Below are 11,861 nucleotides of genomic sequence, written 5' to 3'. Positions count from 1 at the left end.
CGAGACCTGACAATGGTTGGCCGACCACTGCCAAATCAAAAATACAGTCTGTAAGTTTGATGGGTCTGCCTGACTAGGTCTGTACACTAAGGGCGCTCACACACTACTTAAAAAATCACATTGACCATCTAATCTCACACCACTCCATACAGTGGCATTAACACAAATATCATGATCACGAAGACCATGGACACATAGCAACGGTACCGTACAAGTGCTAGCCTAGACCAAACTATTCAGGTTTTGATATCATATAATATATACTAAACTGTGATACATGGATATTTCATATCATTAATTATCAAATCAATCATGTCATTTTGCATATATACGTATATCATGAAAATCATCGGCCTGTACGCCGGTATTACACATTTTACCATAGCTTGGCCCGTACGCCAGCAAATCATAGCACAGCTCGTATGCTGGTAAATCATTTCCATAGCTTGGCCCATATGTCGGCAAGTCATGTACATAGCTCAGCCCGTACGCTAGTAAATCACATCTATAGCACGGCCCGTACACCGACAAAACATATAAAAATCTCGGCCCGTACGCCAGTTTTCCATTATAAAAATCCATATCATTAACACATTCCTAGAAAACAGTAATTCATAACAATTTCTACTCATGCCACACTAACAGGTTTTTCATATATTCAACATACCATCATTTTCAATAGTGTTTTCTCAAATATAAATCATATATATATATATATATATAGACATATTTATTTTCTTGAAATCAAATGCTACATATACATACATTTTCTTAAAAGAAGCTTAGTTTATCCCCTTACCTGATTCCTGAAAAGCCCCTAAGAAAATCTGTCCCGCACCCACAGGGTTCCCCGTTCAACACCCTGAAAACAGAATTTTCAAGAACTAAAATTCAGTATTTCCAAGTGTATAACACTTTCTACAACTACCAAAAATCCAAATATTGAGTTGAAAGCCTTATCCTGGATTTGGGATGGTTTCCAACTCAGCCTCATCGACGATTTGCTCTAGTAGATTTGTAGAGAACTTTCCCAAGAGCTTCGTGGTGGCTTCAAATCGTTGATCCGGCTAAAATCCGGCTCGAAATCGAAGAGAGAAGGAGGAGAGACCGAAAGGTAAGAGAGAGAGATGTTCTGCGCAGGAAATTTCAGCCAAAAAATGAATTTAGGCCTATTTAAACTGTGGCCTTCGTCGATGAGCCACGTCACCTCGTCAATGAGGTCAATAGAAAATTCATCGACGAACTCTCCCCTTCTTCGACGAGGAGTTGAAAAATTCCTCGAAATTATGCCTTGCAAAATGCAATGTCGTTACAAGGCAAGTCAATCTATAAATGTAACATCCACCAATCTAGCCCACTGCAATCTCTCTGGGCAGTCTCCATCTCTATCATCACCTAGCCGACCACCTCAAACCAGCTTGCTGGGGAGATTGCAATCTCTCCTGGCACGGTTAGACAGAATCCATATACTAGCTAAGGAATGTGGTTGCACTCTATCTATAATAGAAATGGTACCGTGCTCTGCTGTTTATCTCTATTTGAAATTTTCACAGGGATTTCTAATATCGTGTAATACTGTATACATATGTAAATATATATTTATCTTGCTGCTTTTAACATGATTTCAAAAACAACCATAGTACTATAAATCTGAAATATCTGTAATGTCTGTCTATAATATCTGTATTGTCTATCTATAATATCTATAATCTTTGTCTGTAATATCTATAATGTCTATCTGTAATATCTGTAATTTCTGTTTGTAATCTCTGTACTATCTGTAACATTTGTAATTTCTGTCTGAGTGTTATGGTTTAGAAATCATGTTATTCTGAGAAATACTATAAGTCTCATTTTTTGCTAATAAACTGTGTAACTGAATATCTGTAAAGTTGCATAATCAATCATGCTATACTATAATAAACTCAAGCCACACAACTACGTAAGTGAAAACTCATGATCTATTTTTGAAATTTCACTGTAAAAATAATAATCATGATATTCTGGAAAAATAATCTGATCCACATGCTCATAAATATACATTCATAATCTTCTATTATACATATTAAAAATCTCTAGCATAGTATATTTCCCTTACTTAAATTCTGAAAAACCCCTACTGTACTTTGGCCCTATACCCACAGGGTTCCTTGCTCAACATCTTGAAAACAACATCCCCTAAAACAAAATATCAGCACTTCTTTGCATACAACATTTCTTATAACTGTAGGGAAGACTAATAATGAATAAATTGCCTTACCCTAAAATTGAGATGAATTTCAAACTAACTCCACCAATGATTTGCTCCGATAAACTTGTAGAGAACTTTACCAGGAGCATCGTGGTGGCCTTAGATCTTTGATCCGACAAGAAATGAAGCCAGGATCGAAGAGAGTAGGGGGGAGCATTTTAGGGAGAGAGAAAGAGAGAGAGAGAGAGAGAGAGAGAGAGAGAGAGAGAGAGAGAGAGAGAGAGAGAGAGAGTGGTTTAGCGTTGAAAATTCTATCAAAATCCGATTTTAGAAGTACTTATTGGCCTAGATTCGTTGACGAGACACGTCATCTCGTCGACGAGTCCTGAAAAAAGTTCGTCGATGAACTCGCACCCATCGTCGACGAATTTCAGACTTCCAAAAATCCCCTCTTAGTATCTTCTCATCGACGAGACGTGTCTTCGTCAACGAGACGTGCCTTCGTCGACGAGATCCTTATGTATCCTCATCGAAGAATCCCCTGTGTTCGTCGACAAGGCCCTGATTAATTTCTTGGGTTATTACCGTACTAGTGAGGGTTATTTTTGTATGTAGAGATGTTCTGTACACCTGGATTTGTAGTAATATTTTGGAGAGCAAATTATGTATATACGATAGCACTAGAACTCTGGTATTGTATTCTGGCTTGGATGTTATGTTTCTGCTGCATATGTGTATTATTTGAGTGTGAGGTTCTAGTATATATATATTGCTAGAAATTTTCAGGGTGTGACATTCTCTCTCATATATTTTTATTATTATTATCATTGTTATTATCCTTGTATTTACAGACGAAGAATTAAAGACTGAATACGTCACTGTCAAAGACCCACTTATCCTATGAAAAATTTTAAATGATAGATTTGACTATCAAAAGAGTGTGATTTTACCAAAAAAACGATATGAATGGTTGCACCTAAAGTTGTAAGATTTTAAAACAATCAGTAAATATAACTCAACTCTACATAAGATTAGCTCGAAGCTAAAGTTATGTAGTGAAAATATTACTAACGAAGACATGCTTGAAATTTTTTTTACTAAATTTCACTGAAGTGAATATTTTGAACTCATATCATGTCTTCTTTTTGCTAAGTAAAATAACGAGCTTTTGATAAAATATCATCAAACTCATCTAACTGGTTCGACTCCATTTCTGAAGTGAATATGAAAACATTTCATGGTCGAGGACGAGGTCGCAGGTATGGTCATGGTCGTGGTTAAAATAACACTGGCATCGATGTGAGGTTACAATTCCCCAAAAGAGGGATAACACCTAGTAGAGAGATGAGCCCCAAAAGTGGGATAATGATCAAAATCAATGACCTAGGCATCATGAAAATGAATACTACAGATGTAGAGAAAAAAATCATTAGTCATGTACCTATCGTACGTCCAGACATTTGGTAGATCTATACCAAGCCTCTATACAGGAAAATAGTAAAGAAGTATAAATTTTTCCGATTTCTTACAAATCAAAATAATGATGCAATATTTTAAGATATAAAGTAAGCAATAGTATATTTGGATTTATTATCGTATTTATTATTGCTATTGTCCTAAAACTTTGATCGATTCTAAGATGTCTATGGAAAAAAGTTTGTTTAGATGATAGTGCTACAACACACAAAATTATTCGCGATAGAAAATATTTCCATTATTTGAATATTTTCAACAAATGTTAATACAATATCTGGTTTTACAAATTTGATTGAAGGCTTTGGAAGAGCCAATATAAAGTTACCTAATGATACTTTATTACAAATTAATAAAACTTTATATTTTAGCAAATCTAGAAGAAATCTGTTAAGTTTTAAAGATTTAATCGATATCACATTAAAACTACAAATAAAGGCAATAAATGTTGGCTTAACAAGGCTTAATTTCGTTTTGATGATAACAAATCAAAGTTATTTAACATGTCTATGCAAGTTTGAGTTTCAGGACTTAAGTGATCTTATGATTTCAAGTGGATATACTTGAACAATTTGAATGGAAAATTACACTTAAGGCAATGAGACATGATAAACATGAAGGTTCAAGTCATGTGAGACATGAAACTCGTTGAAGCATTGCATAAAGCTCAGAAGACATATTGGAAGCTTCACAACAAGAAGACATGGACACTAAGATAGGAAAATCATATGAAAGTCTTATATAAGTACTTCAAAACCCAATACTGATTGATTGAAGCTCCTAGGAAATGACATTGGACTTAGATACCTGATTTTATTCATGGAAAATATTTTCTCAAAGTCCAAAATGAGTTTTCAAATATATGAATTAAGTTCGGAACCAAAAATCATTGAAAAACAAGTTTGATGAAAGGACAGGCGACTACAGTGTTTTTGTGTTTGAAAATATTCAAACCGAATAGACGCAGGTGACTGGCCTATTAGACACAATCAACTAACCTCATTTTGACTTTCATAATACGCTGACTTTAAAGGAGCACAAGCGACTGACCCTTCGGGGACATGCTGTAATAACCCGAAAAAAAAATAAAAAAATTATTAATTAATAAATTAAAACTATTAATCAATTAAATTAAAATTATTTATTATTAATCAATTAATTAATTAAGTATTGTTAAATTTGATTTATTGAAAGTATATATATAAATATAAGTATATGATATGAAGTTAAGTTAAAGTAAGTAAAGGAAAAAAAAAACTAATTAGAATAATGATATATATATATATATATATATAAGTATATAATATTTAATGATATATATAAGCTTAACATGTAAGCTAGAATCCAATTTCAATTTGAAATTGGAAGCCCTCAAAACAGACATTCTCTTGCGCCTCTCTCTGAACTCTCTCCTTCTTTCTCTGTCTCACTCGTCCACTCTCCGTCTCCGTTTCTCTCTCTCCTCTCATTTCTCGATGGATATTCGACTGATTGGGAAACGGAAGGTGTCGTTGGGTTCCTAACTCCGCCACCGACATTTCTACTAGAGCGGATTTGTCGTGGGAGCGGCATAGGCACCACTCATGGGGAAAGGTATAATTCCCCTAATTTCTCAATTTCTTGTTAAATTTGCTATTAAATCGATGATCAGGCACCACCATGGGGTCCTAGTCGTGATCGTCGTCATTTTGACATAAGTAAAGTTCCAATTGGGGTTTTCTAGGCCCTACTCCAAGCTAGAGTGAGATTTGAGAAATTTGATAATTTGGTTAAATTTAAGGGTATATTTATTTATTTAGAATTTATGACCCTAGGAAATATTAAAATAATATTTTTTTTAGGGTTGATTTAATGGAATTAGGATTTTTGATTCAAGGTTCGGGTGAGTACCGCAGGTATTTTTTAAGATCCCTGTTGGCGTAGTTCAAGAAATTAGGTAAGGGGAAAAATATATATTAAAGCAGATTTTTTATGAATTTAATGAAAAATAAATTATGTTATACGACGTGTATAGGTTTCAGTATGGGTTTAAAATACTAACTGTTTAAATTATGTTTTTTCGAATTTCAGGCTGTTTATTAGATACGTATATGCGAAAATGAACTGATGAAAGTGAAAAACTATTTTCAGGGTAATTATGTAAGAAATGAAAAGTATTTTCAGTATATAAATATTAAATGTTGGTTGGCTTATTTTACAGGCAGTGTATAAATTTTAATACTAAATTGTGTGGCATGAATAAATAGGAATGTTGTGTGCAAATATATGTTAAATGTATGAGATGCATATTAAGTAAGTAATGCATTATGAATAAAACATGATATGAACTACGTTGTTTGTGTATGTTAACGTAACCATGTAAACAGTTGAAAAATGTTGGGTAAACAGGTGAAAAATGTTGGGTAAAACAACTAAAAGATGTTGGACAAAACAGTTGAAAGATGTTAGGTAAATATGTAACAACTGAAAAATGTTGGGTAAAACAGCTGAAAGATGTTAGGTAAATGTATGATAGTTGAAAAATGCTGGATAAAACAGTTGAAAGATGCTGGGTAAAATAGATGAAAGATGCTGGATATGAAATGAAAAAGGGAAATGAATAAAATGGAAATGAAATGTGAAATGTGAACAATGTAAAATGAGAAAGAGTCACTTAAAGTGAAATGAAATACAATGTTTAAGTTATGAAAATGAACGGATGTGTATGATTGAATAATGATAGAAAAGAATAATGTATTATGATATTAGAAGTATTTATGTATGTAGAACATGTTACGTTTGGGCGGGGCGCACTCTTCGCCTGAGGGCTTGCTTAGTAAGGCGAGTTCACTAGTAGCTTCAGATGTGGCAGTAGCTGCATAATGTACTAGGGCAAAGGGATCCTACTTGTATAGGCAGGTAGATTTCCCTATCCTTAGGGCCTTTGCCAGTAAACTACTATTGAACGGTGTGAGTACGAGATCAATCTAACACTTGAGGGCTTATTGAGTAAGGTGAGTGCCCTGGTATACTTTATTAGTGACCTTAGGATTACCTAAATATCAGAGTAGAGGGGTACTACTTATATGGGCGGGTAATCACCCCTATCCTTGGGTAATCTCGTGGGTTAAATCTTTTGCATATGTTTGGTTAGGATCAGAGAATGATTTTAAAAATTGTGTTAACGATTTTTAAATGTTAAATATTATGTTGTTATATACCTCATGTTAGCCACATGCTGTGTTTAATATATGGTTTTTTTTCCTTACTGAGATGTGTCTCACCCGAATATAAATGTATTTTTTTTTCAAGACCTCCGCGAGGTTGAGCTTAGAAAGCTCGAAGTTTTATAGCATTATTGGGAAATAGAAAAAGAAAATGATATATTTCTATGTTAATTTTGGGATGTATAAAATTTATATTTTATGTTTTATGCCTTTACGTTTTAAGTTTGTTGAGAAATGATGGATTGTGAAAATACTGAATATTTTTGGGAGATATGTGTATATATGAGAATGCAGGTGATGGATGATTTATTATGAATTATAGTTAGAATTAGTAAACTCTGGTATTATCTTTGTGGAGATTATATTTATGTTTCCGTTGCGTATATGTTGATTATGGATTATCAGGGATTTTATCAGGTATAACGCGCCAGACTCGGGATTAAGGGTTCGGGGCGTTACACATGCAACTGATGTGAGTGTTTAAACGTTAAACAACACTGATCTTATTTCCAAATCTTGTGTGAATAGTTTCCAAATTAAGATAAAATTCAAGGGAAAGTTTTTGAAACCCTAGTGCTCTATTTAAACATATTATTCTCACACATTTGGGCATGAACATGAATTGAAAAGCGATGGCATGCACAACTCTCTTGTATTCTCTTTGCTGAAAGGCTACTATTGTGTTCTTGATTCTTTATCTTGGAAAAGACTAATTTGATCTTCAAAACTCACATCTTTCAATTAGTTCTAGTGATATACTTCAAGTTTCAATTTTTATATTATTTTTAAATCTAACTTGTTACTAATCTGCTTAGTTAAGGAGCCTTTTCTTGTACAAGCAAGTATTTGTTGTTTCTTGTATATTTGATGGTTCAGGGGATTGAATCGTTGCCTAGCGGGAGGGGATTCTCGTTAGAGAGGAGAACTCCACCTTTGAGGGAGAGAGGGTGTAACTTCTCCTAGTAACAAAGTTGGTAAAGGAAATCCTCGCAATGTGTTGTTGGAGGCAAGGACGTAGGTTGTGGTCGAACCTTGTAAAAACAACGGTGTTCAGCTTCCTCTTCCCAACTCTTTTTATTTTCTACAAGTTATAAACTGCATGCATAATTTTAGTTTTATAATAACTTACTGAATATTATCTCGTGCTCAATATTAAATCTTGTTGAATATTTGAGGTTGACTAAATATTTGAAAATCTGTTGAAAACAGGAATCTTGTCAAACATAGTGAACTTGCCGAACATATTTTGTTTGAGATCAAATATATATCAGTTGTATGAGCGAAGCATTGATTTGACCATTCAGAAAAGTTTACAATTGAGTTTGAAAATATATATAGTTCGAGGATTATTGTTTGTGAACATATTTTCTGAATAAAGTATATGTGCTGAAGCTAAACAAGCATTTTACAAAATTTGTTTTGAAAGAAAATACATGTACTGAAAGTTAGATCTTAATGCTGATTTTTATTAAGGCATAAATCAATCACTGAATTTATTCTTGAGTACATTATTGTGAATCTTCTTGAATTAAGTTGAAAGTCATAATACGAAGAAGTGCTCAACTGAATGTGTTATCTCATAATGTAAATTCAATTTGTATATCCATATTCATATCTAAAGGCTTGTAATTAACATAGTTCTGATTGATGTATATCTACATATCTACATATATATATAGGAAGGTTGAATAGTTAAGGGTTGAAGTAATTAAAATTTCGCAAATAATTTTTAAATTATCCAATTCACCCCCCTCTTATGAATACATCCTAATTTCAGTAAAGAATTTCTTTATATTACTTCTATTGTTTCTGGAAGAAACAAATATTAGAAAAATTGTCAACTTTATTTTCTAATTTGTATTATACAAATATTAAAATAGTTGAATCATATAATGCTGTGCACTAGAAGTGCAATGACCCAAAGTTATTTACACTTTGGCATGATCATTTTGGACATCCTAGAGATGTAACAATGCGAAGAATTATTGAAAATTCACATGATCATCCATTAAAGAACCAAAAGATTCTTTTATCAACTAATTTCATGTGTACTGCTTGTTCTCAATGGAAGTTAATTGTTATTTTAATGAAAAAATATTCCCTACATTAGGGGGAGAAAAATTAGTACCTAAAGCACAACACGAAATAACGTGAATGTCATGTGTTTATCTCATTTAGACTCTTGCACAAATCAAAGTGAACTTAGAGTTCAAAAGATTATACATTTGCAAGGGATTGCAAATTAGTTATCAGATTCATTAGCAGATACCAAGGTCATATTAAAATCTCATATACCTTGTTAGCCTAAGAGGCTACATGATCCTAATTGTCATATTTTGATGATGACAATCCATTAGTGGTTCTTAGTTAATTAATCTTTGCATACTAAGCTATGTCAGGTTTAAGTGGCGAAATCACACAGATACTGGTTTTAGTGCAAAGATCAAGTGAACATTCTCACAGGCAAAGATCGAGTGGACACTCAAATAGGCAAAGATCAAAAGGACACTCAATCAGAAGAACTCAAGCACAACCATCAAAACAATTGTAAAGTCATATGTATAATAGGGAGTGTCTGAGGTAGTGTTCAATGTAACTCTTACAGTTTAGATTCAAACAAGTTTATTTAGCTAGAGTTGAGCAAATTGCATGTGCATACTAGTTCGTAAGAGTACATAGGATATCACCGAGTCATAAGTTCAGTACTTATGAGTTTTCAAAGTCAAAACAATGGTTTTATAAATATATCCTTTACTCAAATGTATTTTTATATGGAACAAGTTTTAAATCATATTAGTGTTATAATATTTTAAAAACTTGGTCCTGGTTGGGCTTAAAACATCATTTATGCACTACTCGAATTCCTCTCTTGAATTTCCTAAAACACCTTTCAGAATTTGGAGCATAACTTATTCTAGAGAACTCCAAAAATGGCAATATTGGTATCTACGAAAAGATAGGAAAAAATCCCACAACTTTTGTGTTGAAGACTTTCATAAATGAGAAGGTTTAGATATGGATTCTGCCTAGATAAAATAGTTGATGGTTTGGGATAAACAGTCGACGGTTTGGGGTAAACAGTCGACGATTTGTGTCTGGATTCCAGCCCCAACGGCTATAAACGGTTAGTTTTCAAAGTAAAAAAATTAATATATTAGCCCACAACCATAAAACGACTAGTAACCCAATTTGCCTATAAATAGAAGTCCAAAGGCTTGTTTAAACATTGATTCTTAGTGATTAACATTTAGTGATTATCATTTCCAAACAAACTACATTTTAGTTCATCATTTTTATGCTCAATCTCTCTCTTGCTCTCTAATCTTGTGTTGATTCATTACTTGAGAGATTTGTGTGAGGTTTGTACTATATGAAATATCCGCTCACTCAAGGAGCTTTGTTTGTAATTCATCTTTTTGTTGCAAAGGGTTCTTGGTGAACCGAGTTGCGAAATTGGTCAACCGTGATTGAAGGTTCTTAGTGAACCTTGCGGCTATTGGTGAGCGATAGGGATTTGTTCTCGTTTGTAAAAGGTTTTTCTACCGGTGAAGGAGGCTTATAGTGGATTATGGAATCGTTGAGTGTGTCTGAAGGCGTGGACATAGGCAAGAGGTCGAACCACGTTAAAATTATATGTCGAGCTTTTCTTCCCTACTCTTTTATTTTATGTCTTGTGCATGATTTACATTTTACATATTGTGATATAATTGCTTATATCTTTCAAAGATTTATATTTTGTAGAGAAAAGCGAAAATACACAAAAGAGCCTATTCACCCCTTTGTAGACTCGACTCTAGGGCCAACAAGTGGTATCAAAGAAAGGTGCTTAATTTTTCGGAGTAATTTCTAGAGTGAAAAGATCAATGGAGTTCAGGGTGAATATTTTTTCCCAAGGACAATCCATAAATAGATCACCAAGGTTCAATGACAACAACTATCCAGCATGGAAGAATCGAATGACCATCTTCATTCAGTCACATGATTTGGATATGTGGCAGGTCATCACAAAGGGAGACTTTGTAGTGACCCAAACCTTTGTCGGTTCTTATAAATAATTCTACATCGGACGCAAATATAAAATCCTTGAATATTAGACCAAAGTGCTAAATAACCTTATTATAACAATATCTCCAATATCAAAGTAATCCTTAAAAAAATTTCAAAATATTAAAATATAATGAATTTAATATATTTAATCCAAATAACTCTTTCTAATCTCACCCACACTTTTGCTGCGCCACTCTGATTTCCGGCGCGCTCTTTAATCCTATCTGTAATATGGAATAATGATTAGGGTGAGATGACGCTCAGTAAGTATAAGCTAAATTATTATCAGTGTGTGGCAAAAATGAGTTTTACGATAAATAACATTTAATACTGTAGGTTATGGTTACATATATAGCAATCTATCTTTCGGTGACAACATCTAGTACATATCCAAACACTTATTGAAATTAAGCACTTATCTAGCACCCTACCCCGTACGATAGGCCTACTCCGTAAGTCCCCCCAATTCAACAAGCCCTCAAACTAAAGTCTCGAGGATCAGGGTGTTACGTTTCGCCGTACCCCTTTGCCTTGATATCACCAAACATATCCCTTAAATATGTAATAAAATATAACATCATATATTCTTACCATATCTAACATGTAGTGTAACTAAATACAAATAAACTCATGCCACATGATTTTCATGCTAAAAGTATGTATTTTTAACAGAATATAATAATTCTGTAAATTATCCCAAGATAAATAAACTTGAAAATATTTTAAATAAAAAGCTAAAATAATCAAGCCCATTTACCTTTCAATCAACTTTTTTTTGAAATTTTCTATGAAAAAATGAATTAAGAACTTTCCCACTTATAGAATTGGAGGAAAGGTAATTTCGTAATTTTAGAGATTTCTTAAGGATAATGAAATAAATAAATAAATAATTAATTAAAGGATAAAGGATAGAGATAAAGACATGATTGCGTGCATGTGTGATT

This window comes from Malania oleifera, chromosome 3 (genome assembly GCF_029873635.1).
Source record: "Malania oleifera isolate guangnan ecotype guangnan chromosome 3, ASM2987363v1, whole genome shotgun sequence".
Classification (NCBI taxonomy): domain Eukaryota; kingdom Viridiplantae; phylum Streptophyta; class Magnoliopsida; order Santalales; family Ximeniaceae; genus Malania; species Malania oleifera.
The sequence above is the reverse complement of the archived record's forward strand: the minus strand, read 5'-3'. Positions refer to the sequence as shown.